The sequence below is a fragment of the Mustela nigripes genome, chromosome 1 (assembly GCF_022355385.1).
Source record: "Mustela nigripes isolate SB6536 chromosome 1, MUSNIG.SB6536, whole genome shotgun sequence".
NCBI classification, from domain to species: Eukaryota; Metazoa; Chordata; class Mammalia; order Carnivora; family Mustelidae; genus Mustela; species Mustela nigripes.
This window is the reverse complement of record NC_081557.1, coordinates 214,136,985-214,151,793: the sequence shown is the minus strand read 5'-3', so window position 1 is coordinate 214,151,793 and position 14,809 is coordinate 214,136,985. Positions and strand designations below refer to the sequence as shown.

The following is a 14,809-nucleotide window of genomic DNA, read 5'->3' as shown; positions in this document are numbered from 1 at the left end:
CCTTTGCCTTTGGAGACATATCTTGAAAGAAGTTGCTGTGGCTGATATCGAAGAGATTACTGCCTATGTTGTCCTCTAGGATTCTGATGGATTCCTGTCTCACGTTGAGGTCTTTTATCCATTTTGAGTTTATCTTTGTGTACGGTGTAAGAAAATGGTCGAGTTTCATTCTTCTACTTATAGCTGTCCAGTTTACCCAGTACCATTTATTGAAGAGACTGTCTTTTTTCCACCGCATATTTTTTCCTGTTTTGTCGAAAATTAATTGACCATAGAGTTGAGGGTCCATATCTGGGCTCTCTACTCTGTTCCACTGGTCTATGTGTCTGTTTTTATGCCAGTACCATGCTGTCTTGGTGATTACAGCTTTATAGTAAAGCTTGAAATCAGGTAACGTGATGCCCCCAGTTTTATTTTTGTTTTCAACATTTCCTTAGCGATTTGGGGTCTCTTCTGATTGCATACAAATTTTTGGATTATTTGCTCCAGCTCTTTGAAAAATACCGGTGGAATTTTGATTGGAATGGCATTAAAAGTATAGATTGCTCTAGGCAGTATAGACATTTTAACAATGTTTATTCTTCCGATCCAAGAGCATGGAATGGTCTTCCATCTTTTTGTGTCCTCTTTTTCCATAGCAACATAGACAAACCTGCTTCTTTATGCATTGCCATCATTCCAGCACATTCGTTTCTCAAACCCAGCCCTGTGGGTTGTTTCCTGTGCTTTCTCTGCAACAAACAAAGCTACGGTGAACACAGCTACCCAAGTCTCTGGGTAGGCATTTAGGAAGAAATCCATAAACTAAAATCCTATACAGCAGAAACCACAGTCAGAGGATACTTGCAGTGACCTTTGGTGGATTGTGTCAACTCTCTGCCTCTGAATGGCATTCCAATTTATGCTTCCACTGGGAGTGGATGGGGAAACCCACTCAATGGCATGAACTCCTCTTGAACACATAGTTCCAAGCTCTTTGTAACTCCTCTCTTGACTCCTGACTCCTCCAGGTAAGTTGAGCAGCAGGTCCCCCCAGTGCCCCTCCATCTTTGCTATGCTGCCATCAAAGGCAGCTGTCTACCTACTCCCAATTCCCGAAGAGCAGAGGAAAGCCCATTTCATCCCTGTAATCACCTGGTGCCTAGACTATAGTAGATGCCCATTAGTTTTTTGTTTTTGTTTTTGTGTGTGGTTTTTTTTGTTGTTGTTGTTTGTTTGTTTGTTTGTTTTGAATAGCTGACTCCTTACAGTCCTGTGAGTCTAGGTTGGGGATAGTGGGTTTTTACTTCTGTTTCTCTAGCCCTGAAAGTAGCACCTGGGTCAGAGGACATGGGTCAGGGATTCAAGAAAAGGATTCTGGAATGGAACAAGTTGCTAAGAAACCAGATCAATCGTGATGAGATAACTCTGCCTGTTTCTACAGCTGGACCCTGTGCTCCTTGAGGGAGTCAGAGAGAAAGAGAGGGAGAAAGAGAAGGGGGGAGAAAAGAAGGGAGAGAGGAGAGGTAAGGTAGGCGGAAGGGGAAAAGAGATAGGCAGGTGAGAAAGGGGAGAAGGGAGACTGGGGAAAAGTGAGGATAGAAGTTGGAGGATAGAGGGAAGAAGAGAAAGAAGGGAGGGAGAGGCAGAAGGAGGGAAAAGGGGAGAGGAAGAAAAGAGCATTAAAGTTTCAAAGACAGGTGAGGGGTGACAGGTGGCCTGATGGCAGAGGCACTTGTACCTACCCTATGTTCCGGCAATCGCACTACTGGTATTTACCCAAAGAATACAAAAACACTAGTTCAAAGGGATATGTGCACCCTCATATTTATGGCAACATGATCTACAATAGCCAAGATATGGAAGCAGCCCAAATGCCCAACAACTGCCCATATAAATGAATCGTGTCCATTAATACATATAAAATATATAACTATATCTACTCTAATGGGGGAAGAGGTGGATTTGCTGATCTAGGAATATAAATCAGGTGGGCGGGAAGCCCATGAAACTGTTCATAGTGTTTCCCTGTGGGGAAAGCCATAAGAAAGAGAAAAAAAAATGCCTTCTGTTTTTATTTTCTATCTTCTATTCTGCTGGAATCTATCTGTTGGCATTTTATTCAGCCAGCAAAAAAAATGAAATCTTGCCATTTGCAACAATGACATGGATGGAGTATCATGCTAAGTGAAATAAGTCAATCAGAGAAAAACAAATATCATACCATTTCACCCATATGTGGAATTTAAGAAACAAAAAAATGAGCAAAGAGGGAAAAAAGACACAGGGAAGAAATCAATAAAGAGACTCTTAACTATAGAGAATAAACTAATGGTTACCAGAAGGGAAGTGGGTGGACGGATGGATGAAATAGGTGATGGAGATTAAGGAAGGCAACAGGTGATGTATGGAAGTGTTGAATCACTGTATTGTATACCTGAAACTAATATAACAGTGTATGTTAACTAACTGGAATTAAAATAAAAACTTAAAAATAAATCACACATTCTAAAAATGGCTGTTTCACTATAGCTTAGAGCATCTGGGAAGTCCCTAAAACCCTTCCAAGAGTTCACAAAGTCAAAACTATTGCCCCAATATATTAAGACGTTATTTGTCTTTTTCACTCACTTCCTGAAAAAGGGACAGTGGAACTTTCCAGAGCCTATGGTAATATCAGGACATATGGAATGAAGTAACAGATAGGATGCACCAGCTGGCTTCCATTACGATTGGAAAAAATGTAAAACAATGCCACTCTTCTAATTATTTTGTTGTTGTTGTTTTGAAAACTACAGTTATTTTTTACAAATATGCTTCTGTTATGTTATGAGTTTATTATTGTTTTAAAATAATGGCTTTAAGTTTTCTCAGTTTTCATTTCTAATACAGAATTATTAATAGCTATTACCACAGAAATAAAAGTTTTGGAGGTTCTCAATCATTGTTAAGGGTATAAAGGGATCCTGAGGCCAGAATATTTGAGACCACTATGCCTGGCAGTCAGGAGGGTAGGATGAAATCCACCCTGAAGGACCTGGTAAGGACTGGACCGGACTGATTTATTCAGCAGGAGTGGAGTCCAGGCTCAGGGAAGTGGGTGACAAGTGGGAAAGAAGGGCAGGAGAATCTTTCCAGGCTAAGAAGGCCCCCAAAGGTATTAAAAAAAAGGTGAACTGGCTGACATGGCCATTTTAGAGAGCACACTCTCAGCCCCCAGAAGAGCCTAAAGGAGGTGAGCAATGAGGACCCCCTTCTAAATTTCTGACTTGCTGGTACAGTGACATAAGGAATTCTAGAGAAGGGGATCTGGATAGAAGGATGCAGAGTGTGGTTCTCTGCGGGTGGAAGCAGAGGTCTGTGTGGGCTTCTTATCACCACCCACAATATGGGAAATCAGTTTCAAGTCCCTAAGCAAATCTAGGACAAATGAGAAGATGCTTTACAGAATGTATCTTAAAAGTTCTCATCACAAGAAAAAAAAATTGAACTATGTATGATGATAAATGTTAACCAGACTTGTGATCATTATTTATAGATGTCATTGTAATATATATGGAATCGCTACCTTGTGCATACCGAACTAATATAGTACTACATGTCAATTATATTTCTATTTTTAATTTTAAGATTTTATTTATTTATTTCACAGACAGAGATCACAAGTAGGCAGAGAAAGAGGGGGAAGCAAGCTCCCTGACCAGCAGGGAGCCCGATATGGGGCTCGATTCCAGGACCCATGACCCCAGCCGAAGGTGGAGGCTTTAACCCACTGAGCCACCCAGGCGCCCCTATATTTCTATTTTTAAAAGAAGATGCTCTATTAATGGCAACTTATAGTCCTTAAAAAAAAAAAAAAAAAAAAAAAAAAAAAAAAAAAAAAAGAACAGCGATTCAGTCCGTTTGGAGGCAAAGATCTGAGGGCTGGAAGCCTGACTCCACCACTTGCTGACTCCAGGGGGTGGGCAATTCTTAGCCCTCTTCGGGCCTCGGTTTCCTCATCTATAGAATGGGAATTTAAAATCATCCCTACTTTAGGATTGTTGTGAGAATCCAATAGGCGAGCATGTAAAATAACACGGTGGCCAATAAAATGCCTATTTTATGGAGGATGGGGAAGGGCGGAAGGAGGCTGGTCGGGGTCCCTCTGGAGGCCTTTGTCCTTCTTTCTAAAGTCACTTTCCTTTCCACCAAGCCGACTTAGTCACCCACTTGGCAGCGGCGGGGCTTGATGGCTCACACGCCAGCCACATCTCACCTGGACAATAAGGGAAACCGGGCAGGGGGAGCGGACCCGCAGAGTAGGCGCCGCAGGCCCTCCCAACCCACCCCTCCCGCGCCGGGCTCCCGCCCCACCGCCTGATGTCGCCCCACGCGCGCCAGCCTATGAGCGCGCGCGCCGCCCTCACCTGCTCCCTGGCTCGCACCTGCGCCTGCGGGGCGGGCTGGGCGGGATGCTAGCGCTCTTCTGGCGACGCCTCTACTACCTGCGCTCGCGTGCTCGCTCGCAAGTCGTCCTGAGCTTCAGTGCGTCCACCCTTGCAGTCGTCTTGCCCATCCCAAGCCTTTTCACGGCGTCTTTTCCTTAAAAGGCGGGTTAATTCCTGAGGGAGGGGTGGGGGGGACGGAAAGGCAGGGAACCACCCGCAGGTACGGCATTGCTCACAAGGTTGGCTGTGAAATAGCCTTTTTTCTTTTCCCCCTAAGACCCAAACTGGGTTTTTTATGTTGTTGTTGTTTTGTTTTGTTTTGTTTTCCTTTTCGCTGGCAAAAATTGTCACGGGGAGACGACTTCACAGAAGAGGAAATCCACGAGTTCAATGAGTTGACAGTGGGAAGACGATGTGGTGGGTTAGGACCCCCGAGGCGCGACTGCCCCCGTCATTTCCACCCACTTCAACCGTGAATTTCCCTCGAGCCAGAAGCTTCATCTTTGACTCCCTTCTTGAAGATGATTCTAGAGCAGGACATGGTGTCTCTGTTATATATCATTAATTGATTAAAAATCTCTTGAGTACTTACAAAATGGCTGGCATCCTTCTAAAATGCTTTTCACATTATCTTATTTAATCTCTCCTTAGTTGGTTTGTATCATTGCTCCCAATTTGCAGACAGGAAAACGAGGTCCAGGGAGAGTGATTTACACAAGTAGTAGGTGACAGAGCCAGGAAGGGAAGCTCTTGGGGTGACCACGCTTCCTTTCCCCCTCTCTAACTCCATAATGGGTAGGTTGACATCCCCTCGAGAATTAAAATAGGATACACTAATTTTCTTATCAGAGGACAGAAACAGGCCAAGAGGAAAATACCCATTTTGATGGTGACTGTCCAGCCCATTTTGTCTTCATGGGAATTCATCAGAAAACCCCATGATTTATTTATTCATTCCTTCAACAAATATATGTTGAGTCCTTCCATGAACCAGGCACCATATTAAGGCAGTGCAGCAATCAGACATAAATAAATCCCTGCTCTTGTGGAACTGACATTTCAGTGGAGCAGGGGCTGGAGGGAACCAGGTAATAAACAATAAATGTAAGAAAATAGTAATTTTATTATATAGTACAATAAGTGCTGTGAGAAAAAGAGGGTTAGGAGTGTAGAGTAGGACTGCTTGAGGAGGTAGTAAGAGTATGAGCTTGCTGCTATCTTAGGGAAGAGTTTTCTAGGCAGAAAGAGGGGGCCAGTGCCATAGATCTGAGGCTAGAGTGTGCCCAGAGCATCTAGAAAGTTAATAGGGCTCAATAGAAGGGAAGGGTGAATGAAGGGGAAAGAATCATAGATACGAAGTCTGGGGGGACACAGGAGGGGCAGCTCGCATCTTGTAGGACCTTGTAGGTCATTGTAAACACTGACTTTCACTCTGGGTGCTATGGGAGACCAGCAGAGTGACATGATCTGACTTTCATTTTAACACGATCACTCTACCTCTATGTTGAGAGTAGCATGCCAGAAGCCATGGGGGGAAGCAGAAAACCAGGTAAGAAACATTCCCAGGAATCCAGCTCAGGATGTTGGTCATCCTGGACAAAAGGTGGGAGCGGTGAAGGTAGAGAGAAAGAAAGACTTGGATTTGGGATCTTCTTTTAAAATACAGTTGTTGAACAGCATTTGATGATTGCCTGGACAGGGGTACAAACAGGAGGAGTCAAAGGTGATTTGACGATTTGACCAAACTGAAAGAATAGAGTTGCTGTTGCCTGAGACAGGAAATATTATGGAAGGAATGTCAGTTAGTGGGGGGGGGGGGGGGGGGTTAAAGCTCACTTTCGTTTGTGATTATGATTGTGCAAACAAGTGATAAGGCACAACTGCATTTGATGTGGGGGCTTTCCCTGTGCTCCAGTGTGCTGTTTAATTAGGTGAATTGGGCTTTCATAACACCGTATGTCCCGGTGCCTTTCTACCATCCTTGCCTGGTAAATTTTTACCTTAGGGAAATGGCATCTTTCTATGAAACCCATGCTGATTCCAAGTGCCTCCCTCCTCTGAACAATCTCAGCCCTATAGTTCCTGCCACCTAATAGGACACTGGGTTGTATGCTCTCATCTCTCGTCCACTACTTCCATAAGGTTTGTTCGCTATGATTCCTAAAAGGTCAAGGCTGACGCTTTATCTTTTGTATCTCACAGGTCACCTAACCCATGAAAATGGCTAGTAACGGGACTTGATCAGGGTGTACTAACTGAGCTGCTTTATACGTACATTGTGGTGAATGACCGTTGCCATATCAGATGGGAGCCCCAGATTTGGGATCATGGAGTCAGCATTTCTGTAGTTCAAATATTTTGTTGTCAGATGAGAGACCTAGGTCCTGGAGAAGGTAAGTAACTGGTCTAAGGTATTTTAGGGAATTAGAGAGCCAGGACTAGGACCTATTTTCTCTGATTATTAGATTGGTACTCTTACACCACCCTCATAAACCTGGGCCTTAAGCAACTGGCATCTCCTAAAATAGACTCCAGTTTAAGACTCCGGTTGCTTAAGAGTGGGTACAAAAGACGATATTTTGAAATAGATATTCTCAGCCTCTGTTGGTGGTTGTATAGTTGCTTCAACCTCTCTGGCAATAAATAATTAATCTTTATAAATAAACAAGGCCTTTCCTCAGGAAATCCTTTTCTAAATATTTGTCTTAAAATAGGCTCAAATGTGTGGGAAGTGCCATCTATGCAAGATTAGTCATTACATCAGGGTTGTGGTAGCAAAATCTGGAAAGAACCTAAAAGAACATAAGTAGAGAGGTGGCATGATAAATCCTAGTCACCCATGCAAGGTAAGAAGTTTAAAAAGAAATGTAGTAGGAACTCCTGGGTAGCTCAGTTGGTTGCGTGTGTGACTGGTCTTGGCTCAGGTCTTGATCTCAGGGTCATGGGTTCTGACCCCACATTGGGGCCCTTAAAAAAAAATAATACTAGATAGATAGACAGATAAAATAAAAAAGAATCCAATAGATTCTTTGTGCTGAAATGAAGCTGGGTCCAGGCAAAATATGGACCAGTGTGTGTACAAGATGGTCTCATTTGTATAAGAAAGATAGAAGCATGTCCATACAAATATCCTGTGTAAACATACTGTATTTCTGGATGGATACACAACAAATTGATAACAGCAACTATTTCTGACAAGGAGAACTAGGGAAGGAGGCTTATCTTAAAATACATTTAATTTTTTTTCAACTTTTCTACAACCCTTTTTAAAAAAAATTAATATAATTAGTTAAAATACATTCATATCATTTACAAAATGCTAAATATTGCAAAAAAATTTTGCAAGAAGGCCTTGACCTCCCCCACACCCAGCTTTTTTTAGATAAAGTGGATGAATAATTATGCTGTCTCCCAAGGAAGGAAATCTGTCAGTAACCATTTCCCTGAGAAAATCACTGATTTTGACTGTGAAATATTTGCATGTTCATTCTTGCTGGTGACTATTGATGAATTGGAAAATGACTCCACTAACTACATGTCCTTCAGAGGCCAGACCTCAGAGGGAGATCAAAAAAATGAGCTTCCACCTGTTATCTCTCACCTGTTTCCTCCAAGGCTGGGCCCCACGCTTGGGCAACTGTGATTCACCCATTTCTGCAAGAGGAAATAAGACCTATATGGCAGTCACCAACCCTGACCTAATGAATCAAAATCTTTGAGGTGAGATTCTGGCAGCTACTTTTTTTTTATCCCCTCCCCTGCCCACCCAGATACTTCTGAGGCACACAGCTTTGCTAACTGCTCCCATCTTCACTTTTGAGCCCCGTGAAACCTAGTTTCACTAGTAGAAGGACAGTTTCATACTGGGACTGTTGATATGATGACACAAAAAGTATCACCTATGGAGTTGTGGTAGGTATGATACTGCTTCCCACAAAAGATGTCTATGTTCTAATTCCTGGAATCTGAGCATGTGTTACCTTATATGGCAAAAGGAGTTTTGCAGATTAAATTATTACCCTGAATATCCAGGTAACCCTAATATAATCACATGGCTCCTTAAAAGAGGAGAACTTTCTGAGGAAGGTGTGACTCCAGAAGAATGACCAGGGGGATGCAGTGTTGCTGACTTTGAAGGTGGCAAAGGGGTCCATAATCAAGGAAGGGGGCAACCTCTAGGAGATGAAAAAGGCCAAGAATCAGATTCTCTCCTAGAGCTTCTGAAAAGGAACACATCCCTTCCAAAACCTTAATTTTAGCCAGTGAGACCTGTGTAGCACTTCTAACCTACGGAACTATAGGATGATGAATTTGTGTTGTTTTAAGCCACTAGATTTATTTGTTATAGCAGCTATAGAAAACATAAGTATTCTGGGCAAAAGTATTTAATGTGAATCTAATCTAGTGTCTGTACTTAATCAGGACTAATGGAACAGCTTAAATAACACCAGACAAACCAAGAATGTAGCATATTCTTAAAGAGAGCTGGCCTAGATTATATTTTTTAAAATGATTAAGAATAAGAAATCTGGGAAGGACTGCTTGGATTAAAATAGGCAAAAGAGATATGACCAAAAGGCAATGTATGGTACCTGATGAGATTCTGCTTCAAAAAGACAGAAAAAAAAAAAAAAAGACAGAAAAAAAAAAAAACTATTAAAGATGTTCTTGAGACGCATGGAGAAGTTTTAAGATACTCCATATTTTAGATCAGCTTATAGAATTATTGTTAATATTCTTAGGTGTGATAATGGAACTGTGGTTAGTAGGAAAATGTTATTATTCCCAGGAAATACTTATATTAAGGGGCAGAGTATCATAGTATCTACAGGTTAATTTTTTAAAAAAAAATTTTTTTTAAGTAGAAGAAAGGGAAGGAGTAAAGGAAGGGAGAGAGAAAAATAGAAAGAGTGAGGAAAGCGGAAGAAAGAATGTAAATATGATGGAATGTTAACTTCTGTTCAGTCTGGGGGAGGTTTTCTGTGTACAATGAGTTCATTGCATATTCTTTCAATTGCTCATCTATTTGAAAATGTTCATAATAAAGCAAAGTATAGAGAAACCTGAACAGTGGAAAATTTGAAGATAGAAGAATGGATCCTGAATCACCTGTTCTGGCAAATACTACAGATGGATTGATCCTTGTGTATTGGGTTTTGTGGTGTCTTCCAACCATGTACTCATCCATCCATCCATTCAGTCATTCATTCATTTTTCTATTTGCATTATTACCAAGTATGCATTGTCTCTTCTTTCTAGGTTCTAATTCACAGACATCGCAGGGAGAGAACTCATCCCTGGGGAAGGCAGTGCTCAGGTTGAGATTTTCTGCTGAGTTCTGGGCAGTTGGCTAACCTACAGTGAGAAAGACCCATTTCAGCTCTGCCTCCCCTGATAAAAGAGAAGGGAAAGGAATGGGAAGGACCTTCTCTCCTTGCATCCCCACAACTGTGAAGTGCAAGTTTGGAAAGTTGTACTTTGCCTCAATCCCAGTACTCATCAAGCAGGGCACTTGACCCAGAGATCATCCATCTCTCCGAGCTAGGCAAAATCATTCTTTGTTCCATTCAACTAATGTTTCTTGAATCACTACCATGTATCAAGAGCTAATCAAGATGCTGTGGATTCACAGTGGCAAAAACAAAGTTCCTACCCTTACAAAGTTTGTATTCTTTTCGAGAGTGAGAATGAGAAAAAAAGAACAAATCGAAACATAAATATAACAATGTCAGGCAGTGGTAAGTGTAACAAGGAAAAACACGTGAAGGGATAGGGAGTCTAGATGGCTGGAATGGTCTCCTGAGAAGCTGACCTTTGAGCAAAGACCACAGAGAAATGAGGGAACTTGGTCATATGCCCTCTAGGAAAGAGGAAAGAGCATGAGCTGAGCCCTTGGTAGCAAATATTCTTGGTGTATTCAACAAGAGACAATGTGGCTGGAGTGGGAGGTGGTAGAAAAGAATCTGTAGAATTAGTAATAATAATGATAATGATAATAATAACAACAACAACAACAACAATTATATATTTGGTCTTTGTCCTTTACTGCTGGCACAGATCTCCTGAAGTCCTTGGGATTTCCTGAGTGATAGAGGTGACAGGCATGTATTCTGCTATTCAGAACAAACCCCTTTCCACCACACCTGTTTATGTTAATGAGGTGATTCTTGGAGGGTCCCTAGGGAGTTTCAGGATAGGGGCTGGTTACCAGAGGAACCCCACTCCCAAAACCCTGGAGAAGAGAGGGACTGGATACTGAGTTAAATGACTAATGTCTGGTGGTTTAATCAATCATGTCTACATGAAGAATCTCTATAAAAACCCCTAAACAATGGGATTTAGGGAGGCTCCAAGTCTGCAAACACATCTATAGGCTAGGAGGGTGACACATACCAATTTCATGGAACAGGGGCTCCTGAGTTGGGGACACTTTCAGACTTCACCCCATGTACCTCTTCATCTGGCTGTTCATTGTATCTGTAGGGGAGGAAAAATTTCCCCTGCCCCACTTAGAGTCCCTGGTTGGGTCTGAAAATTAAACTGACAAAGACAGATTAATGGAAGAAAAGTAGGCAAGTTATGTTAAATTTTTACATGTGTATGGGAACCTTCACATGAGAATGAGGACTCAAAGAAGTGACCCAAGCAGAAACTTCTACACCTTTTAGACTAAGAAATAATACAGTTGTGAAGAATTGGCAAGGCAGAGAAGTTTGGACCAGACGTAGTAAATACTGAGAATCAACAAAGTGTATTTATACAGTCTATTTCCCCCAAAATTCCCAGTCTCTGATAATAAGGATTTCTCCCTTCCTCTTTGTAGAAGAAGGATTCCTTTCACATGTGATCTCTTCTGCTTTCAGAGAGGAAAAGCAAGGTAGTGTGGCTGGGCAGAGTGACTTTTCTGTTTCTGCTTTCCCACACTCCTTCGGTTTAAGATATTCAGGACACCAACATGCCGTATTTTGGACTAGTATGTCCTGAACCCCATCATGTCCTTTGTAATAAAGTCTATTAGTAGGCATTGCATTTTTCTGATTTCTGTGAGTCATTCTAATAAACAAATCTGAGGGTGGGGTTTGGGGAATCCTTGACTTTGTAGCCAAGTTAAACACAATGTGGGTGACCTGGAGACCGGATATTTTTTGACCAGCATCCAAAGTGATGGTTGAGCCTTTAAAAGCTGTGGAGTCTGAGACTAACTCTGAGTAGTTAGCATCAGAACTGAACTGAACTGTAGGACAGCTAGTTGGTGTCCAGAAAGTAGGAGAATTTATTGATGTGGAAGGGAGAAAAAAAACACACATCTGGTGTCAGAAGTGTTGTGAGTAAAAACAGATAGTAGAATACTCTGTGAATGACCGTGCAAACCCTTTCTCCTGTTTCAGGCTCAAAAGAGAACCCATGGAACTTCGCCCTCATGTGGAAAGGATCAGAATTTACATCTACTTCACTGCCACAGGGTGATCTGGATCCACCAGTTAGTTTCCTGTCGTAATTTGGTCAGAAAGTGTTTAGATTTGATGCAGGTCCCAAGTGTAATAATATACTATATTGATGACCTTATGATAATATTAGAAACCTAAGAGCAAGATAGGACTGACTTGAATGCTATAGTGACTCACATGAACAACGAAGGGAAGTTAAATAAATCCAATAAAGATTGAAGGACCCACCTAATCAGTGACATTCTTAAGAACAATCTGGATAGAAGCCACCCAGGAGGGGTGCCTGGGTGGCTCAGTGGGTTAAAGCCTATGCTTTCAGCTCAGGTCATGATCCTAGGGTCCTGGGATCGAGCCCCACATCGGGCTCTCTGCTCAGTGGGGAGCCTGCTTCCCCCTCTCTCTCTGACTGCCTCTCTGCCTACTTGTGATCTCTCTCTAAAGAAATAAAATCTTTAAAAAAAAGAAGCCACCCAGGACCTTTCACAAGTGACGGAAAATACTGCTGTTATTTATTACTGCGTCTCTTCCTCTTCACCCCCCCGCATCCGCACCACAACCAAACAAGGAGCCCTGCATTTGGTTGGTTTATCTAGGTTTTGGAGAATGCATATTCCAATTCTGGAAATATTGCTAGTTCCTAAAGACTTCCTTTTTTTTTTTTAATTGTATTATGTTAGTCACCATACAATACATCGTTAGTTTTTAATGCAGGGTTCCAAGATTCATTGTTTACATATAACACCCAGAGCTCCATGCAATATGTGCCCTCCTTAATACCCACCACCAGGCTCACCCACCCTTTTACCCCCTCACCACCTCCCTTCTAACCCTCAGTTTGCTTCTCAAAGCAGTCTTCTTATGGCTTGTCTCACCCTTTGATTTCCCTTTCTTCATTTTTTTCCTTCCTTCTCCTAACATCCTCCATGTTATTCCTTACATTCCACAAGTAAACGAAACCATATGATAATTGAATTTCTCTGCTTGACTTACTTCACTCAGCATAATCTCCTCCAGTCCCATCCATGTTGATGCAAAAGCTAGGTATTCATCCTTTCTGATGGCTGAGTAGAATTCCATTGTATATATGTACTACGAAACTTGACCATTCTCTTACACCATGCCCAAAGATAAACTCAAAATGGATGAAAGACCTCAATGTGAGATAGGAATCCATAAAAAATCCAAGAGGAGAACATACGCAGTAACCTCTTCAACATCAGCCACAGCAATTTCTTTCAAGACACATCTCCAAAGGCAAAGGAAACAAAAGTGAAAATTAACAACATGGATTTGGAGTTAATGTAAGGAGACAGCTTCATTCTTGCTCACCCGTCATTGCTAAGGCAAATGGCAAGATCCTGAGAGAATGCTTTCATTGAGCATGGCACCCATATTAAGGTGGCCATGGCTGGGGGGTTTTGAGAGGGCAATGAAAAACACCCAGAGCTGCTGTGCTCCCCATCCTGAGAAGAGACACCTCAAAGATGGACCGGAAGAGGCCTGGGATGCTGACAAGGGCCAAGCAAGTGTTTCGAAACTGAGCCAAGACTAAAGAACCAGCCAGCAGGAGCCACACGTACCACCAAAGACCAAAGAACCCCCACCCTTGCCCCATACACTCCGTCCCACCCCCAGAAGGCTTTCTGAGAGTAAGGTTGTGAAGGAGCAGCCCCTTGAGAGGGAAACATAACCTTGATGATCAGTTCTTTGAACTTAATACTGATCCTGAAGAGACTGAGACATTAACTAAAATCAAAAAAAAAAAAAAAAAAAGAAGAAGAAGAAGAAGAAATCTTTGATCACCTCACTAACCCCTACTTCTGCCATTATTAGCAGGAATGAAGACTTCAGAGCACAATGCCAGTGGTCCACAGAAAATGTGTGTTTCGTAGATCTGAAATATAGTGTATTCATTTCCACTTGTGGACTCTGAGAGCTTGCCTTACTCAAACCCTGAGCACCCTTGACATAAGGATCACTCAGTTTTTCTGGAAATGCTCACTTGACCTGGCTGCCAGATACCATACTCCTGGTTGCATCGCCTTACAGGTCACTACTTCTCAGTTGCCTTTGGCAGCTTCATCTCCTCCTTCCAACCTCTAAATGTTGGAGTGCCCCAAGGATTGGTTCTTGGAGTCATGCTTTTGTCATCTACATTCCTGACTCCCAAAGTATCCCAGGATCAGTCTGTCCTCTGGGTTCAGACTCATTTGTCCAAGTGAATCTGGAGGACTAATAGGTATTTCAAAGTCATATTGCATGGATGACATATTGCATGGATGTCCAGCAGATATTTCAAAGTAAGCATGTCCAGAACTCTGACTGCCAGCTTGTCCCCTCTCCAGGTGTCCCCACCTCTATAAATGACATGGTTATCCCTGTTTCCAGGCTATAAACCTAGGACCCATCCTTGACTCCTTTATTTCCTTTATGCCCTACATCTGGTCCGTTAGCAACTCCCACTGTTCTACCATCAAACCACCCTCATCTCTCACCTTGTATACTAACCAAACTTCCTGTCTCCATTCCCCTATAGGGAACTCTCCACCTGGCAGCCTGAGAGCATGGTTTTAAACATAAGGCAGCCCTGTCACTTCCCTGCCCAAAACCCTCCAAAGCCTTCTTACCATATATGGAGTAAACCTCCTTTTTGTGGCCTGTAGTGCCATCTTCTTCTCCTTTCTCTGCTTTGCTTACCCTTGTGCAGTCACACTGGCCTGCTCCCAGTTTCACAATACCCCAAACTTATTGCTGACTTGAAATCTTTGCCCCTTGCCTTTTCCTCTGCCCAGAAGGCCCTCCCTAGGCATCACATGGCTGATTTAACTCTCCTCTTCCTAGAGACATTCTTGATCTATATCTGTCTCCCTCCCTAAAATAGCATCCCTCCATCAATTTCCATGTTTCCCAAGAGTAGAGAGGGTTGGCTTGAGAATAAACCTGATATAGAAG

The 14,809-nt window shown here is 42.4% G+C and overlaps 1 long non-coding RNA gene across 2 annotated transcripts in view; it reads right to left on the bottom strand.

Annotated features, from left to right (window-relative positions):
- The window catches only part of LOC132015198 (uncharacterized), a 125,161-nt gene extending 110,577 nt beyond the window's left edge, over positions 1–14,584 (bottom strand). For both annotated transcript variants that reach the window (XR_009403583.1, XR_009403585.1), the window contains exon 1: positions 14,485–14,584. This is a non-coding gene — a long non-coding RNA (uncharacterized LOC132015198). The remainder of the gene's footprint in view (positions 1–14,484) is intronic.
- Positions 14,585–14,809: the final 225 nt, after the last annotated feature.